Source organism: Protopterus annectens, chromosome 4.part0 (assembly GCF_019279795.1).
Source record: "Protopterus annectens isolate FY-2018-M chromosome 4.part0, PAN1.0, whole genome shotgun sequence".
Classification (NCBI taxonomy): domain Eukaryota; kingdom Metazoa; phylum Chordata; order Ceratodontiformes; family Protopteridae; genus Protopterus; species Protopterus annectens.
The window spans coordinates 956,739,958-956,753,296 of NC_056733.1; the positions used below are offsets into that span (position 1 = coordinate 956,739,958).

At 38.8% G+C, this 13,339-nt stretch overlaps 1 pseudogene; it reads right to left on the reverse strand.

The window, feature by feature from the left end:
* Nucleotides 1-12,473: 12,473 nt before the first annotated feature.
* Nucleotides 12,474-12,528, reverse strand: LOC122800594 (annotated as a pseudogene).
* Nucleotides 12,529-13,339: the final 811 nt, after the last annotated feature.

The window sequence follows — 13,339 nt, forward strand, 5'->3', positions numbered from 1 at the left end:
GCTGCGTTCTACATGAACTCCAAGAAGAGCTAAACCCAAACATAAAACTACTGTTCAATCTCAGCCTTACTACAGGATATGTACCCAAAGAGTGGCGTACAGCAACAGTGGTCCCTCCCCACAAAGGTGGTGCCTCAACGGACCCTGGAAACTAATGCCCCATAAGCCTGACTAGCTTGGTCTGCAAAGCTATGGAAAGGATCATCATGGACCTCATAAATAAAGATATTGGGGACCAACAGACACTGGATCCTACCCAGTTCGGCTTTGTTAAGGGCAGATCCTGCCTCTTAAACCTGGTCGACTTCTTTGAAACTGTCACCAAGGCCATTGACGAAGGGAAGGTGGTCCACACAGCCTACCTGGACTTCGCAAAAGCCTTCGATACAATACCCCACTCGGGCATTATAGATAAGCTCACCAGCTTAAATATAAACCCCTATGTCACTAGATGGGTTGCAAACTGGCTCAAGGACAGAACCCACATGGTTAGAATTGCTGGAGACATGTCAGACTCCAAACCAGTTACAAGTGGTGTCCCACAAGGCTCAGTCCTGGGACCTCTCTTGTTCGGTATATATTTCTCGGAGGTACAGGCCAACATGGAAGGACTGTGGCTGACCAAGTTCGCAGATGACTGCAAACTGGGCACTATAATCGACTCTCCAGCCGACACAAGCATCCTCCAAAAGGGCCTCATAGAAACAGACAACTGGTGCCAGAGTCATGGCCTCAAGCTAAACGCCAAAAAGTGTATAGTCATCCCCTTTGGCAAAAACAAAGTGCCCACAAATTACCACATAGGTGGTAATCCATTAAGTACAGAAGACGTAATTAGGGACCTGGGGCCCAAGTTGATAGCAATCTCTCATTTGACAACCACGTGGCCAAAGTGGTTAGAAAAACATTTTTTATAGCCCACATAATCATGAAGGGATTCACATCTAGATCAGGGGAGGTCATTGTGCCTCTTTACTCATCCCTCATCAGGCACATAATCGAGTACAATGCCCCTTTTGGGATGTACCTTATCAAACACCTGCAGCAACTGGAAAGACCCCAAAAGTACCTCACCAAGAGGATCAAAGGGCTCAAACAGATGCCATATGCTGCCCGGTTAAAGAAACATCAGCTCTACTCAGTGGCATACCGCCTGCTCAGAGGCAATCTGTGCCTGACGTATAAAGCCATGTCCAACCCGGAATTAAGGGACATGCTGCACCTCCAAAAATCCAAATCCCATCGAGCTACTCGCTCGCGAGACTTGAACCTCAACTGTGAAATAAATAGGACATGCTGGAGGGACAGATCATAACCCAGAGGCTCCCTTCGCTCTGGAATAAAATCCCAGTCCAGGTTAGGCAAAGTCCCTCATTGACTCTCTTCAAGAGGAATCTTGATGAGTGGATGGGAGATCGTAGGTTTACCCCGGGTATCACTTCTGTGTCACTGTTAGACAGAGGCACACTATACTAACCTCGAAAAAGGGCATAGCAAAATTAATTTAAAATGGGTGGTGAAAGCCAAACATACTCTGGCTAGGCTTAATGCCCTAGGGCAGATAGCCTAGTATGAACCTATAAAAAAGTGAATTTCTGTCCTTTGTCTGGCCGTAGGTATATTTTGGCCTGCAAAATCTGACATTTATACCAAAAATGTCCCACTTTGGGCATTTGAAAAGGTGGCAATCCTATCCCTATACGACAAAAAAATTTCCATGTCATTCTATTAGTCTGCAAATACGTATTTTTCAAAATGCAATATTTTTATTTTATTCGACTTCCAAGTTATATAGGGTGCTTGAGTTTCAAAACCTTCTTATAACTAAACCATATACGCTTAATACATATACAATATTAATTACATAAATAAAAAAAGATTTCCCATGAAAAGAAAGAAAGCAACATAAAATTTCAAATCCTTATTTAATAAAATGATCTTTCCAGAAAAAGACCAACTAGACAAACAACAAAAAGATCTGTACACCAAGCAAACTTTTAAAGCAAAACTTACTTATACTTTTCAGTTCTTTTTAATACAGAGGTGACCTGTTGCAAATCCATACCTTTAGAGAAAATAATGATATCGTATGAGTGCTGATATTGTTGGTACTCAAAGTTGAAAATAGTTGTGTGTTTAACAGTCTGCATTTTCGGAAAAAATAACTCCCAGAGTGCTAAGTGGTTATGCAAATATCTGTGCAAGCATGTGTGAGCAGGCGTGAGAGAGAACCAATAGAAATGACATATACGTTCTGTGCCAAGGCAGTGGATCAAAAGGTGTGGGAATAACTTTTCAATAATTTCCAGAAAAGGGAAACTCGATAGTAGAACTACTCCTGCATTTTGGTCTGTCTCAGTGGCAGATCTCAGAGGTCTTAATCATTTACTTCTAAAATTAGGGAAAAGGACCCATTATAGAGTACAGCACCCCTTTTGGAATGTACCTCACAAGACATGTGCAGCAGCTGGAAAGGCCACAGAAGTACCTCACAAAGAGGATTACTGGCCTCAAACAAATGCCCTATACTGACCGTCTCAAACAACTCCAGCTTTACTCTGTAGCATATCGCCTACTCCGAGGTGATCTCTGCCTAACATATAAAGCTATATCAAACCCATAGCTGTGGGACATGCTACACCTAAAGAAATCCCAATCCCTCCGAGCTACACGCTCTAGGGACCTATACCTTGTCACCACAATAAACAGGACATGCTGGAGGGATAGATTCCTATACCAGAGACTTCCCATACTTTGGAACAGGCTACCCATCTATGTCAAGCAAAGTTTTTCATTAGAACTCTTCATGAAAATTCTTGATGAGTGAATGGGAAATAGGAAATACACCCCAGGGATCACTTCTGTGCCTCTGCTCGACAGTGGCACAGGAAAATAACTTTCTTGGGTGGTGTAAGCCAGGGAACCTTGTTGGCTAGGCTTACATAGGCCCTTGGGTCGATAGCCTAGTACCTACCTATGAAGAACAAAATAGGTAGGGAACTTTGGGAGACAAATTTAACCTTAAGGGGGAAAAGCGTGTGAGTTAATTGTTAGTTGCAAGTAAAAAGAATCTGTGATTTTAATGCTTATTTCCTGACTGTAATCTGCATGTAAGCGGTATAGCTCTCAAACTTTGTTCCTGTGTCATGATGTGGAATAAAGGGTCCAAATGTGGAACAACTACTAACACCTACAACTACAAAACTCACAGGACGGATAGAATACTTTTAAACAAAAACTTTACATTTACATGGTCGTTTGTTGAATTAATGTGAAATAGAAAAGGTTACAATTCCAAAGATGTTAAGATACACATCTAGTAAAATAAAAGACGATAACATGAGGGCATTATTGCAGTCAGAAAAGATAATAATTAAGTATTTACTTTATTTTGTGGTCCCTTACTCCTAAAACATTTGGTTCATTGGCAGTCATTGGAGAATGAAGTTACTAAATAATGACATGCTTTTGAGTTTCAGACTTTTATCGTCTTCAGAAAATTCATGCTAACAGAAATCCTTTACCTAATCAAATCTGTAATTTTATAAGAGTGATAACTACAATCTGTTCCCATTTTGGGCCTTTATTCCCCCTTTATTTTAGACTTTATTCAATTTTTGGGGGATGAAAGGTGCAGAGGTATGCAAACCTCTTTACTGTTGGTGCACCTCCAGTAATCATCTCACTCACTCACTCACTCACTCACTCACTCACTCACTCACTCACTCACTCACTCACTCACTCACTCACTCACTCACTCACTTCTGCTTCAGAAAATGCATGCTAATGGAAACCGTGGTATTCATGCAACTTTCTAAGTTTATAAGAGCAATATTTAAAATATTTCCCTATTTTTGGTCCTTTGTGCCCCCATTATTAGTGGCTCTATCCAGATTTCTTGTCTTACGGGGTTGAGAGGTACGGAAACCTCGTAACTGATGCTGCTGCTAACAAGGGATGACTAGATCGCTTTCACTCTGTCTCTGTCTCACACACAGACATACCCACATACACACAGACACACACACACACACACACACACACACACACACACACACACACACACACACACACACACACACACACACACACAGTCTCTTCTGCTTTCATGCATGCATTCACTCATACATGCAGATAGCAATATAAACACTCACACTTTTTCCTGTTTCAATTATTTTCTTACACTTGCTAAAGAGCAAAAGCCCTGCTTAGCTAGTGTAAAATGATAGCTCAATCGATCTGTCTTACTCTCATATACGCATAGACTCTCACACACAGAAATAAACACGCACACTCGCAAACACACTCACAAAGACATACACACACACACACACACACACACACACACACACACACACACAGACACACACACACACACACACACAAACACATACACACATTTTTTTTTATTTTAATTTTTTTCTTCTTAGTGCCACATCGCTTAACCCCTCTCCAAGGCTATTCCAGGGCCACTTCAGATTACAGGAATAGGGGTAGGGTTAATGGTCAGTGCTACTTACCTTTCCATCTCCGTGACTGCCATTCACAAACAACGTCCCCGCCTCGTAGTCTGTCCCAAAACTTTACTCCATAAAACTTTATTATTCTCACAAAAATGCAGATCAAGTAACGTACTACCTTTCTGCAGTGTTTCAGTTTACAACCGAACATGAACTTGGGTCTTGATTGGGTAGAATAACAGCAAGAAGAAGCCTATATGATCCAGGCGTATACGTGACAGTAACACTTTCATGGACCGGCAGGAAATTTCTAATTTCTTCCAGACCAGACCCGGTTCACGAATTGGCAGTTGAAATACCCTGCTGTAGCATACTGTAACCTGAAATCATTAATATATGAATACAGTTAAACATCATTCACTCATTATACCCACACACAGCGACAGCTTAGTAATAGGTATTGGTAAAGTGCTCCGTGTGTTGTCTGCAGTGACTATTTTAACCAGGTAACTATATGTGTATTTTTACCACAAGCATGATAATCCATTTTCTGGTGCTGCCTGCCTCCCTGTAACTGTTTACAAAGGCCATGCAACACAGCAGTGAACTAATCTGATAAAAATGGCACCTTATACTTTCTCACTCCACTGATTATTAACTCAGTTTAAACAAAAGTCTTATTCGGCACAGGCTGGAGTGATGTGTTGGGGTTGGCTTAATGGTTAAGGTTTATGTCACAAGCAAGAAGTAAACAATTTGATTCTCATGATGGAACATTTGGATCAGCTTAAAATAGTCCACAAAACAAACTGGCCTAGTACTTACTAATGAACCATATAGCCAAACAGTGACTTTTGCCAGTAATAAAAATAACATAACATAACCTGACAGGCAAAATATAGTTCAGATAAACTGTTGTTAGTGAATTGTACTAATCCAGTAGGCTTACCAGTCTTAAAATATAGTTTATTAATGTTCTACAGGTATGATTCCTATAGGAGATAGAGAAGGATCTTGGTCTCTTTCTCCGACCAACTTGGGGCTTGAACCTGGGCCTACATAGATGCAATTTTGCAAACTGACTGTTAAAAAGTGAGGCATATAAGGGTAGGACAGGAGATAAGAGGATGTAAACCACACCTTCTGTGGTGTGACATCAGCATGCCCGACTCAGGAAGTCTTATAGGGGTAATACCTATGAAACCTATCTTTCTGTAAAAGTTGGTTTCCTAACTGCACTGAATAAGTCACACAGACTTCTTACTTTTGTACTCATTGGTGTTAGTACTTAGTTTGGATAGAAACAGTCAGCAGTGTGACATTTGCAGAACTGTTGTAGTTATGCTTTTTTACAGCATATGAATGAATTCAATAGTGTCTCAATATTCATGCTTGATTAAGGAAAATGTTTATGAGACTATTGTTAATACAACCTGTGTTGCTGTGATACAGCCAATTATGGCTGATAAATGAATTCATTAATACATTTTTAAATACTGTTCTGGTCCAGCTTTACGGAAATCATTGATATATTTTTGTAAGGTCATCATAGGGACACATTATTATTAGATTTTAGTTCAGTAAAACAGACTATTATTATACTAAGTAGATATGGAAAAGTGATGGAATGGGTCATTATGCTTAAGATCGTTTATGTGCTCACATGTGATCCAGCACAGTGCGCTCACAGCAAGCTGTGGACACTTTATACCAATTTATCTCATACACGCTCTTGCAATGTTGTGATTTACAGAGCTCAGGTCAACAGGGCTTTATTTACATATGAAATTCATGAATCAGCTTGAATTTATGCCTAAAAGCTGAAACCCACCATTGCAACTTGTATTAAGCCATGTTTGTTACAGACAGTGGGAGGTGATCAAGTTAAAAAAAATAGAAAAAAGATGAATAACTGATAAAGATTAGTAAACCTAGTGGATTAATTTTTATTTTATTTATTTATTTATTTAAAATTTGTTGACCGGGAAAGTCCGACTAGGTTCCACAGATCTGGTTTTCAGCGGAGGCCCGGGGAGAAATGCTCCAGAAATTAATTAATACAATTCACTAACAACAACTGATGTTTGGCAAGGGTTAGGGAAGCACATCATCCCTGACAGGGATCCCCCACTCACAGTGTTGGCACTGGTCTTAAAACCTGTGGAGGGAGAGAGGAGACTAGCTGGCACAGTGGGTGCCTCAGGTGCAGGAGTGAAAGCCATAGTTCTACAGTAAGTATATTTTATTATTTCCTGTAGTTTAAAAAGGTTCATGTAGACAAAGTGTTGTAATTGTGCATTTACAGATAGTTAAAATCAATGCAGGTAGACATATTACTGCACTAATTTGCATACTTCTCAGTGCATACAGATACACAGATTGGCACTATAAATTTGTAGAAAATATTTAACTTTTCAAAGTATACAGACACAGTGAACGATTTCTGAACACTTTTACACTGGTTAGTAATATGGATAAGTAAGTCCTTATTGATTTATTAATGTACAAACTGCTTGCATTTGTAAAATATGCAACTTTTTTATAGCACATCTAAAATGGCTGACCAGAGCTAACCACCATACCTACCTTTATGCACAGTGTGAGTTGGGGACAAAGCAGCAAGTGTATAACCCGCGTGCACCTCGCTGCATGCTGGACCGCTAAATTCATTTTGCCAGTAAGTGTGGATTTTATTACTTAAAGGTAATTGCAAATGTTTTAGCTCAGAGAAATGCAAGTAACTATGCACAAAATAATGCATTTTGTTGAATCAAGCATATGTTGTTGTGATTTAGAAAAGAAAAATAGAATAGTATGATTAAATATTTTAAAAAATCAGTTACAGCAAACCATTGGCCATCCCCAGACTTTCTGGTTCCGCTCAGTGTAACAAATCACAAGAACAAAGCACATCCTGTAACAATTTTTTGCACCAAGAAAATTCAGAAGTTAAGAAATTAAATGAAAGATTGTCAGAATATAAGCAGAGCGGTCCTTACTGCTAGAAGGCTGCATTAATAAAGCAATGTTTAGCCTTGGTCATAGCACAGGTAAACAAACATGCATTCCATTTTTTCTTACTATTTGAGGAGGAAATCTTATACAGTCAACAAGCAGACAAGAAGTTAAAAAGACTTACTGAGGGGACATGTGAATATTACTCATGTCATTACATAAGCATAAAAAATTCAGTTGTTTAATAATAATAGTACCCATTTGTTTACCAGGTAGGCCCACTGAGCACACAATCCATGTTCAGGGGCAACCTGGGAGTAACCAGTGGTTAAATAAGGGTCACAGAGTAGGTGAAGGAATCAAACTCTGTACCACAGGAACTACAGCTCACAGCCTTAACCCTCTGCACCAGCTCCCTAAATTGCTCAAATTGTACTGCCTTCAAAAGCATTGTCTTACACGTGCTTCAGATATAACTACAAAAATATTGCAATTACCGTAAGTAAACCTCTCACCAGACTAATCAGTAGTATCATTTGGCAGCATTAGTAAAGATAATCATTTTAGCTTGAATTCATTAAATAAGAATCGCAAAGAAAGTTTTAATACGTACTGACAATAAAATACCACAACAACTTATGAGTCCTTCTTGTCTACATTTTGTTTATGTGGTTTTTCCTCTTATTTATTTCATTTTTGATTTTTTTGTCTTTTTGTCACTTTTATATTCCATTTTCCACAGGTCCATGTATCCCATGGAGAGCCCATCCTTGTATCTCTTAGGTCATGGAAAATTCACCACCTCCGTCTGACTGCTTGGGGTCATCCTCTTTTGGTGTGGGAAGTGGCTCCTGTTATGTGAGCACCCTGGCACAGCAAAGTCTGGAAAGCAGTGAAAGGAGTGAGCTTTGGTACAGCATGGGGTTGATCAGGCAGTGGAGGGACACCTACAGCCTACTCGAGACCTTCTCCAGTAGGTTACAGACTCACTGAACCAGTAGGCTCCATCCATTGATCAGCTGGAGTCCTCCACCCTCACCTGAGTTTCCCACTCAGATTCCATTAGCCATTGTGGGAATATTTCAGGTCATTCAGACTAGAGTTTAGGTGGCGAAGGTGAATGAGTTTAAGTACTTGAGATCAACAGTTCAGAGTAATGGTGAGTGTGGAAGAGAGGTGAAGAAGAGAGTACAGGCAGGATGGAGTGGGTGGAGAAGAGGGTCAGGAGTAATTTGTGACAGACGAGTACCAGTAAGAGTAAAAGGGAAGGTCTACAAAAGGGTAGTGAGACCAGCTATGTTATACGGGTTGGAGACAGTGGCATTGACAAAAAGGCAGGAGTTAGAGCTGGATGTGGCAGAGTTAAAGATGTTAAGATTTGCACTGGGTGTGATGAGGGTGGACAGGATTATTAATAAGTATATTAGAGGGTCAGCCCAGGTTGGAAGGTTTGGAGACAAAGCCAGAGAGGCAAGATTATGTTGGTTTGGACATGTGTGGGATGCAGAGTATATTGGGAAAAAGATGCTAAGGATGAAGCTGCCAGGTAACAGGAAAAGAGGAAGGCCTAAGATAAGGTTTATGGATGTGGTGAGAGAGGACATGCAGGTGGTTGGCGTGACAGAGCAAGATGCAGAGGACAGGAGGAAATGGAAACAGTTGATCTGCATTGGCGACCCCTAACGGGAGCAGCCGAAAGAAGAAGAAGATTGTGGGAATATTTCAGGTCATTCAGACCAGAGTTTGACTTGGTTCTACATCTCCTCTCCCCCGCCAGTTTTGTCTCTGTCTGCCATCAGTATGTGTTGCTTCCCACACTCTTGTCAGTTCACAACAGTATTCCTGTGTCTTTCATGTTGCGATGCCTGTTACTCTTCTCTAAGCCTCTATCCTACACCTTCTTCTCTGACTCCTTCCCTAATTTTCCTTCTCTATAAAAAATTTGAAAAAATGGGGTGGTCTATCTCCCACTGAAAAATATGGTGCTCTTCTTTTCCCACTTAAGCCAGCACAGTCCTCGTGTCTTTCTTTTTTTGTGCATCTTGTCTTTTCGCTCACCCATGTCTCATTGTTTTGTCTTCCCATTTCCAACCTTATAAAGAACCGAGTATTCCCATGAGCAGACCTAAACATTCAGTACATACCTCATTATTTATTTATTTACTTCTACACGGCTGTCCTGAGTGCCGCTCTCCCCTTTTGAGCGCCAGATTACATCGCTTACCTCCACGTTATTAACCCCCCCCCCCCAAAATGCAATCTGTAATTTAAATCACAAACTTTACATTCACAAATTCCCACAGTAGTTTTATTGTACTTTATACACTTACATGCAGCCCAAAAGCTTATAGGCGTGTTTGTGCAGCCTTTCACCCTCACATATTCTAAGCTGTTAACTGGTTCTGAACATGTTTACATAAAGGGACAGCCAGTGTGTATGCAGCTTGCCCTTGTGAACTCGGTGGCTATGAATAGCACCTATAGTTTTATGGTTCTGATTACAGAGAAAAACTCGGTAAATGGTGAAACAAAAAAAAAAAAAAAAATCAGCCAGCACATTTCAAATTTGTAATGTTAAATCACTTGAAATATTAACATATTTCTCTAAACTACGTCACACTAGCACCAAAATTTTGTAAAACCACTTACTAGCTTACAAAACTAGCAGATTTTTCATAAACAACAGTTAAAAAGTTCACATTATGAAGATTCCAACCTTTGACAGCTGGTTAAAACGATTTTATTAATAGCATTATACTAACCTGGTACAATAATAAAAAGAAAACAGCAAATTGAAATTATTTGCGCTACACTACCAGAAAAAAACACCAACTAAAAAAAATAAAATTGAACAAAAAGAATACTTAAATTTTAGCAACATAAACTACACTTTAGAACTTCACTATCTCACAAACATATATTACATAGAAACTTTTAACAATAACATAACAACTACATATTTTTTTTCACAACAAAATGCCAACATAAAGACTCAATATTTTTCACCTTCATTTAAAAATGCTAACTCACTCAGAATGCGGCGCCAATGAAATTATAAATTAACATGGGTCCGTTGCATTTCGGGTATGTAGATTAGCATGGCACTTCTTGTCCGGAATCTTTCACTGTAACACCGTGCCGCCGGAAACGGGAACTAGATCTGGGTTTGTATTAAAGTTGTACCTAGTTCTGCGCAGAAATGAGCCGGTCCGTAATGATTGGTAGTCAAAACGGGTGTGGAAATGGCCGATGGCTGATTTCCGTTCGTCATCATGTGTACATTGGTTTGTTCCCTTTGCAATGTTTCTATGAAAACAACAACTTGGTAGTGTGATAGTAATAGAATAGAATGTTTACAAATATCAAAGTGCATGTCAACAACATGGTCTAAGACTTCTAACAATCACCTTCTTATTCTAACCCTTATCCTGAAAAACCACAGAATGGTAGAAATACTTTTTGCGGGGCTTGTTCATTTCCCAAAATTGTAACAATTCTACTGTGCCAGTGCTGGGCAGAGACATTACCTTTAGTTACTAATAACAGCCGTTAAGGCCGTTTTCTATATACTACCGTTGCATAATATATATTAAATGTGACAATTCTGTTAGCATGCAATCTTTACTGAGATCCCCCCATAAGCTGTTTACAAGTGCACTTTGGGTTCCATTGCAGTGATAGTAGATGGCAGAGTAGAATGCTTACAAATCCCAAAGTGCATCTAGTATACAGATTTTTAAAATATTAAGGCATTTTCTAATATATGAAAAGGTGGCCAAATGTAGTCTCAGAAGATTCTAATCCCGTCTCCTAACTTCCGGCCTTTCTATCTGTTATTTTTTTCTAATCACTGAAACAGAAATAGCATCACTTAATTAAAAACAAAACACAGCTCTAAATCGAAAACTAGTAAGTTTAATTTTAAATATTAATAATCAAATTTTCTCCATAATCACACATGGTTATACAGACACGTGCAACTATAAATAAAAGCAATGCGTAAACCCCCAAAATATATAAACATGTCAGCGCAACGTTTCGCAATAACATAGGACTGCACGTTTTTTTCACAACAAAATGACAATATAAAGAGTTTAATGGCATGTTTACCTTCATTTGACAATGCTAACTCACTTCAACATGCAGCGCTAAATGAATAATTAAATCAACATGGGTGAATTGCATTTTGGGTATGTAGATTAGCTACCATATTGCTTCACACGTCTTATCTGGTCTCCGGAATTTTTCACTGTAACACCGTTCCTCCAGAAACAACATCTACCTCTAATACTTAGTTCGTTAACGTCTCATTCCGCTGCTTCCCCAAATTCATTGTTTTACAATGAGAGCAGCATTATTTACTTTTTAATTCGCACAATGATTACTTGAAAAATAAAGCTTTACCCTATTTGTCGTTCTCTCTGTACTTTTTCAGGCACAGCGCCCCATACCTCTCAACCTCTTAAAGAAATCTCGGCAAAGTTTAAACTCCGAATGTTAGAAATAAATTCAGTTTGAAGTGTAAGAATGAATAAAATGTTATTAGATGTTTTTTGTATGAAAACATTAACCCAGTTGATTGGCGGTAGTGAGGACGGCCGAAACCCTGCCCACTACTGTACGTTTTTTCTGTAATTGCCAATGTTATTGTGAATAAACATTGAATATAGAAAACGGTGTGGCGTGTTATCCATTCAGTATAACATACACAAACTACTTGTAGGTCTCTGTGTAGGAACGCACATGGCAGAGCTCTTTACTTGCATTTTTAATTACTACTGCTCCTTAACTGTTTGACATATTTGCGGTGCCACTCCCTATATGACAAAGAATGTTCCACGTTTTTCTGTTGGTCGACAAATAAGACAATTTCCAAATCATTCTGCTAGGCTGTAAATACGTATTTTTTTATTTGACGTTAAAGGTGCTTGTGCTTTAAAAAACTATATGACGCTACTTACATAAATACAAAATATTGGGATTTCTTAAGAAAAAAAATAGAAGTAATTATTCTCCAGAAATGATGCATACACCAATTACTAAACTTCACCAACATAAAATGATCTTTCCAAAGAAAGACCTACTAGACAAATACCAAAAGATCTGTAATTTAAATAATTTTTAAAGCAAAACTTACTAATAGTTTTCAGTTCTTTTTAGCACCGAGGAGACCTGTCACAAATCTACACCTTTTGAGAAAATAATGATATCGTATAAGTGCTGATATTGTTGGTACTCAAAGTTGAAAATAGTTGTGTGTTCAACAGTCTGCATATTTTGAAAATAATAACTCCCAGAATGCTAAGTCATTATGCAAATATCTGTGCAAGCATGTGTGAGCAGGCGTGAGAGAGAACCAATAGAAATAACATATATGTTCCGTGCCAAGACAGTGGATCAAAAGGTGTGGGAATAATTTTTCAATAATTTCCAGAAAAGGGAAACTCGATAGTAGAACTACTCCTGCGTTTTGGACTGTCTCAGTGCCAGATATCAGAGGTCGTAATCGTTTACTACAAAAATTAGGGAAAAGGAAGAACAAAATAGGTTGGGAATTTTGGGAGACAAATTTAACCTTTAGGGGAAAAAGCGTGTGAATTAATTGCTGGTTGGAAGTAAAAGGAATCTGTGATTGTAATGCTTATTTCCTGACTGTAATGCTTATTTCCTGATTGTAATCTGCATGTAAGAGGTAAAGCTCTCAAATTTTGTTCCTGTCATAATTACGAATAATGGGGCCAAATGTGGAAAAACTACTAACATATATAACTAGGTAACTCACAGGACGGATTGAATCCTTCTAAAAGAGAAACTTTACACCGACATGTTCATTTGTTGAATTAATGTGAAATAGAAAAGGTTACAATTCCAAAGATGTTCGCAGATGACTGCAAACTGGGAGCCATTATTGAATCCCCAAATAA